The following is a 7,342-nucleotide window of genomic DNA, read 5'->3' on the forward strand; positions in this document are numbered from 1 at the left end:
GGTTGTCTTGGTGCATACTGCGGTTGCTGAAAACCAGGGGGGTTGTACTGCTTAGCTGGATACTGCTGATAAGGATGTTGAACCGCATTATGTGCGTTGTTCCAACTGAAATTAGGATGATTGTGGTTGTTAGGATGATAGGTGGATGGCACAGGTTGCTGCGATCGCTGAAAATTGCTCACGAACTGAGCTGATTCACTAGAAATTGCACACTGATCAGTCTTATGGGCACCAACACAAAGCTCACAGACACTGGTGATTTGATTAACTCCATAATTAGCCAAAGTGTCCACCTTCATTGTCAAAGCCTTAAGTTGGGCAACGATAGCAGTTGCTGCGTCCAACTCCAGAATTCCTGCAGCTTTCCCTTGAGTCAGTCTCTGAGAAGGATTCTGGTACTCATTATCAGCCATAAGTTCATATGCTTCATCGTAGCTCTTAGCCTAGAAGGCTCCTCCTGATGTTGCATCAAGCATGGGCCTAGAAGTAGGACCCAATCCATTGTAGAAATAATTGATAATCATCTAATCAGGCATCCCATGGTGTGGGCAATTCCTTAGCATCTCCTTAAATCGATCCCAAGCCTCACACAGAGATTCTCCAGTTTGCTGTGCGAACTGGTTAAGAGCATTCCTGATTGCGGCAGTCTTCGCCATGGGGAAGAATTTAGTGAGAAACTTTTGAGCAAGATCTTTCCAAGTGGTGATAGACCCTACTGGTAGAGAATGTAACAAGCACTTAGCTTTGTCCCTCAGAGAGAATGGGAAGAGACGTAGCTTGATAGCATCTTCAGTCACATCATTGAACTTGAAAGTATCGCAGATCTCGATGAAATCCCTGATGTGCATGTTGGGGTCTTCCGTAGGAGAACCCCCAAACTGAACTGAGTTTTGTATCATCTAGATCGTGGTTGACTTGATCTCAAAAGTGTTTGCCCTGATGGCTGGTTTGATGATGCTAGACTGAATGTCATTAATCTTAGGCTTAGAATAGTCCATCAAAGCCTTCGGATTTTCTGCTTGATCACCCATAGCTACTACAATTGGCTCTTCAACTTTCTCTTCTTCCTCTAACTTCTTTTCTTTCTTAGAAAATTCCCTACGAATTACCACAAGTTCTTCCTCGGCTTTATCCAGTGTTCTCTTAAGAGTACGCGAATGCGTATGCATACACCCTCGCTAGAGTACCTGAAACCAGACAAGGAACAAATAAGTAAAAATGTCTGAGTCAATGAACTTTAACGACCACTGATGGAAAGCACATAAACTATAAATTAACACTGCAGTCCCCGGCAGCGGCGCGAAAAACTTGTTAGTCGCTAAACACGCGCTAATAATACACGCAAGTATACGAGTTCACAAGTAGTATAGAATCTTTTCTAGTTCGTTCCCACAGAGACTGTATTGGTTAACTATTTAAGTTATGCACCTAAGTAACAATGTATGATTATTATCCAATGCTAAGACGAATAAAAAATTGAGATTGTTTATAACTAAGAATTACGCTAACAATTATAACTACGAGAATAAGATTAACTGGATTAATATATGTAAAAAACATGATATTCTAACTTCATTAAATACTTCATTCAATAGCCTTATTATTCTTAACCTTAGCATGCAATAGTGATGACACTAATCAGATAACACAAAACTGATAAACGTCAACTTTCGTTGCGCGAGTACCATTCTACCAGACATCCACAAAAGAGATAGAAGCTGAATAGGCACCAATTATATTGAGACCCTATATGTCTATAAAATTTGACAACATAACGGTTTAAGCACAAGTTATCTATCTTGATTACATAGGGCAAGAAAGATGGTTAAAATTACCTACGAATCATGCATGACACATACATGAACCTATGCTAGCATGGCAAGTTCTAAATCCTTAAATTCACTTTCGCTTCATTAAGAATTAACACACTATCTTATAAGTTCGCGACGCTCATAAGACGAATACGCACAACCAATACTAGGATATCATACAATCACCACATACTAAGGCATCAAACAAATTAACTAAAGAAATCCATAAATAAATCCGCTAGAACCCCATAATAACGATTAGCCCATAATCGGACTCATCATCAACGTGGGTTCCGAGGAAAACATGATATAGAAAATGTAGTCTTTATACGAATAAATAAAACCAAGTACAAACAAGAGTATAGGTTCAGCAAAACAAGAAACAAGCATCCAAATTACAACTCAAAACAAAGATTCACAAGAATAAACTAGATCGTCTTCGCCTTTGTTGATTTGTGTTAAAGGTCTCTTGCCGTCTTCTCCTTGCGCTCTGGTCCGTCTCTAACTTCTTATCTTAAAAATGACCTAATATGAATATATATAGCAACCCTCAACAATCTGGAAGCCTTCCCTTTTAGAATTGTAGTAGAAACAGGATTCTGAAATTCGGCCTCGGCGCAGCCGCGCGCTATCACAGCGCGGGCGCGCTGCATTTCTGGAACCATGGCGCAGCCGCGCGCTATCACAGCATGGGCGCTCCATCCTTCTGGGAAAAACTCAGATTTCTTCTTAAATCTTGCTGCTTCGAACCGGCTTTCTACAAGCTTTTATTCCAACACCATCTGGACACCAAATTAGCACAAAAACAATGCTAATTCATCTGATTACCTGAATAGTGCCTGAAATGCAAAAACACTAGAAAACACATTAAAACACATAACAACACATAACAACTTGAGTACAAATACACCAATTCAAAGCTTATTAGAGCATAATAAAGTGTCATAAATGCCACTCAACAACTGTCTACTTATATTTTCTCTTCCTCCAATTATAATTCAAAATATTATTATTTTAATAATAAAACACATTTATAAGACATGTTGAATTTAATATGTCAAAATACTAACTTTAATCATTTGTACACCATTTTTTTTCTTTTATTTATAAGATATATGTTAACTTGTTCACTTAGGGGCATTTTTTTCAATAATAAAGGTGACTTTAGGTTCTAATGGAGGGTTAGAGACTTATAACAACTTTAAAAAAGCTTTAGCATAGTACTTAAATTTTTTATTAAAATAAAGAGTTCTAAATATTATAAAGAGTTCTAAATATTTGTAATCTCTTCTATATATAAGACAACATGTTGATAATATTCATGAGATTGAAAAGTCTCATTGAAGTGACTAATAAGATGTTGTTGGGAGGAATTGAACCCGAGTCTTTACAATTACAAGCACATCACCTTATCACTATACCACTCTGTTACTTAAGTTTTTTTTATTATACACATAATATGTGAGTGTCGTAAATAACGATAATTTATTTAACTTTAAACATGATTAATATAATATTTGTAGAGTTAGTTTTGAACAATTGAATTTGAGATATAAAATTAAGTATAGTACATAAATGGATTATTCCCTTATATATTAAACAATTTTTAATTTGAAAAGTATGTCTCCCATATTTTTAATATATATTTTTAATAAAAAAATAAATTATACATATAATTAATATTTCTATATGTTGAAAAGAGATATATTTATATAAATAATATATATGTGTACTACATATTTAGATAATTTATTATTAGAGTATTTCGATTTATTTCGAATTAAAAATTAGAACTTGACCCATTTTTAAAAAAATACTCAAAATTTGCCTAAGTGACCTGCCCGTAAATACCATGTCACTACATGGGTTTAATTTAAATTACAAGTTCGACTCAAAAAGCTTACCAACAAAGAAAAGTTTTGTGATATCTTATTTTGGTAAAAATTAACATCTTTGAGATCTATATAGAATCAAGTCAATTGATAATACTCCCTCCGTCCCTCTCAATTCTTTACATTGGGAGACGGGGGCTCGACACGCACTTTAATGCTCTTATTGAATGTAATTGTATAATTTTTTTAAATTTATTTTTCTTCTAAATAAAAATATAATGTTTAAACTTTTATACAAAAAAAAGAAAATTTTAAAAATAAATTACAGAGATATACTTTATAGTTGCCTTAAAATGCGTGTCGAGCATGTGAAAAAACTGTAAAGAAATGAGAGGGACGGAGGTAGTATGTATCAAAATTACTAGCTTCAAAATCAGAATTTTACCCATTTTGAAAAAATATTTGAAATTTCATCACTATCTAGGTTTAATCATCACTATCTAGGTTTAATAAATTTAAATTACGAGCTAGAAGAGAATATCTTACCAATAAAGATATATTTTATAATATCTTATATTAATAATAATTAATATTTTTGAGGTCTTTATACGATCAAGTCAATTGATATTATGTATCAAAATTACTAACTGACTGGTTTTACATTATTACATGTAGAACTTAATCCAATATTTAAATATTTTTAAAATTAGACATGAGATTTCACAAACTCCGTTAACACTACGAAAATATACAAAATTGATTTATTTATTAACATTTCACTTTAAAAAAATTGGGTTTAAAATATTATTCAATGATAGTGAATTTATAAAGAGCTGCTCCTAAAGTCCTATTTTTTCATTCTCTTTAGAAAAAATTAAACTACAACTATAAAGTAAAATTAATAATTTTCATTAACGTGTTATTTAAAAAATGGTAAGACATTTGATGCTTCTTCATTAAAATATAGTTTATTTATTACATTATTTAATTAAAGATATAATTATATTCAAATATTTGTGAGACAAATCCTAAATTGTTTATTATTCAATTTGATATGGTTATTATAAGTAATCATATAAATAAAGTCCCTATATTACAATCCAATCTAATGGTTCAGATTTTATGTTTCTAATAATTTAAAAACTAAAATAATAAACTATATGATATAAACGTCTGTTATGGTGTTATATCATTAATGTTTAGCAAGTTGAATATTTACGTATTCTACAACGTGAATACATATGTTCTTCAAACTGATCATTTCTATAAAATCATATGTTTTGCAATGTTCAACTTGTCAAATGTATGAGATTTTCAAGATGTTTATTAAAATAGTGATATTTGTAGAACATAATTCACATTATAATACGTTTTACAATATTTTTTATACTATTTTACTTGCAGAACATATAATTGACTCTCGTACTCAACTAAGAACAAGTACTCAATAGAACTTAACTCATATATATATAAGAAACTTGAAAAATTATAGAATTCAATATTTTGGAAAAAATTATATTTAAAATCAGCAATAATAAATTTACAAAAAAAATATTTAGTGTTGAAAATATTGTATAGCTATTTTAAATTATTTGAAAAAATGTTAAAACTATAATATATTGTACTACTTGATTTAATCCATGTAATGCTATCTAAATAAAAAAATTAATATTAGTCGATATTTTGAAAGGATTAAAAAGTTCAACTAATATTTAAAAAAAATCATCAAATTGAAAATATTTAATTTTAGAAAAATAATATACAATGTTATCAAGTTACCATAAAAAGAAAATATTAGAATCATAAAAGAAAGAAACTTCAAAATGATTTGAATAATGATATTAGTACAAATTTATGTTCAGATTCTTGAAAAAAACTTCTAAATATTAGTAGTTAATCTTTACGATATATGAATTATTTTTATGTCATGGATTGATGCTTTGTTTATTAGATAATTATAATTTTTGAATAATCATAAATACATGTTATTTGAGTAATTTACAGAATAACAATTAAATATATACATGAATAAGATATCTAGCATTTAAATAAACGAGGCCAATATAATTTACTCGAAAATATAATAAATAATAATTTACATACATAGACACACATGTGACTTTATCTTTACCAATATTAAAATATTCAATTTTAATGATGTATTTAAGAGTTATTGATATATATACTAGAAGAAAATAACAAAAAAAATTATGTTCTAAAAATAAGAATGATAAATTAAATTAATTTTTTTCAATGTATTAAAAACTAAATAGATTGTGTCAATTTTAATTTATGAATTGACAATGAATAAATATCTTATAAAATTAACTTTGTATAATAGAGTGGATTAAAAGCTAAGTACACGAACGAGGTCAATTTTAGTTAATGAATTAAGACATTAGCAATGATATTAAATCAACATAAACGTTGAATTACAAAATTAATATTTTTCTTAAAATATAAACTTATATTAATTATAGTGTAAATTCTACTTTGTTGAATATTATGATTGCAGGTCTTGACCACTTTAATTATGCATTACTAATCCTTTTAAATTAGCAAGGTAATTCTAAATTAGTAATGACTTTAGTAATAAAATATCTAATTACTCCGGGTTTATTTGACCAAAACTCAAAAAATTTACTCGACTTTGCAATATACATATATGTTAATTTTTAATTTCTTTGACAATATTTGATGGATTAACTTCAATCTTTTCCTTTTGCATGTACAGTGACTACCCCGCTTGTACTCATTTAGTAAATACAAATTACACGACACAGATAAGAAAATATGTATTATGATTAATGAGATATATTAAAAATGTTATGAACGTTATTAATGTTTTACATTAAAATCATACACATTTATAGATACTAAACTTGTATTTGATATGTTTTAGACGTTATACAATATTTATCAATAATAAAACGATCAAGAATTTTACTAATATAATTGTATGGTGTACAAAAAAAATAAAAAATGACTCGTGCCTCGCACGAGTTATTATGCTAGTATTTTATTATACATCAACTCTGACAACATTTCTCATATAACTCTAATATTATTTTTTATATTTGAATCCTATTATTATTATTATTATTATTATTATTATTATTATTATTATTATATTTAAATTTTAGATATATATTTGAAGTAGTTGACGAGATATAAATAAATATTTTATCTTCTATTATATATATAATAGAGCAATTAGGGGGTTCCTTGATACAATATAATAATTTGAAATTACTGAATTACCCCACATAAATATGCATTAATAAATATCAAATTTAATAACATATACTAATTACATCTAGCTTATCTACTTCATTATTGTATATTAACAACTTAAAATTATATATGTATTTTTAGTTATATTTTGTTAGTATAAACTAAAATTCTAACTTTATTATAATTTTATATATCTACTATTATCGTATTTAATACATCATATGTCACATTTTAATAATTATAATTACAGTAAAAAAAACTTAAATTCAAACGAAAAATAAATATTGTGTTCTTATTTATTAATATAGGTATAACACTTGGATTATAAATTCACAACATATACTTATATGAAATTATTTATCGTATAATTCATTTTCGCACATTTAACATTCAAATATACACATACATGCATACATGAAAGTAAGGCAACTAAGATAAATGAACTCAATTTCTTCGAAATCGACC

General features: G+C 28.4%; 1 non-coding gene across 1 annotated transcript; it reads left to right on the forward strand.

Moving 5' to 3' along the window:
• Positions 1 to 534: 534 nt before the first annotated feature.
• On the forward strand, positions 535 to 641 carry LOC141716405 (small nucleolar RNA R71). Its single transcript, XR_012573117.1, has one exon. It is a non-coding gene; the product is annotated as a small nucleolar RNA R71 (small nucleolar RNA).
• The last annotated feature ends 6,701 nt before the right edge of the window (positions 642 to 7,342 follow it).

The sequence above is a fragment of the Apium graveolens genome, chromosome 3 (genome assembly GCF_009905375.1).
Source record: "Apium graveolens cultivar Ventura chromosome 3, ASM990537v1, whole genome shotgun sequence".
Classification (NCBI taxonomy): Eukaryota; Viridiplantae; Streptophyta; class Magnoliopsida; order Apiales; family Apiaceae; genus Apium; species Apium graveolens.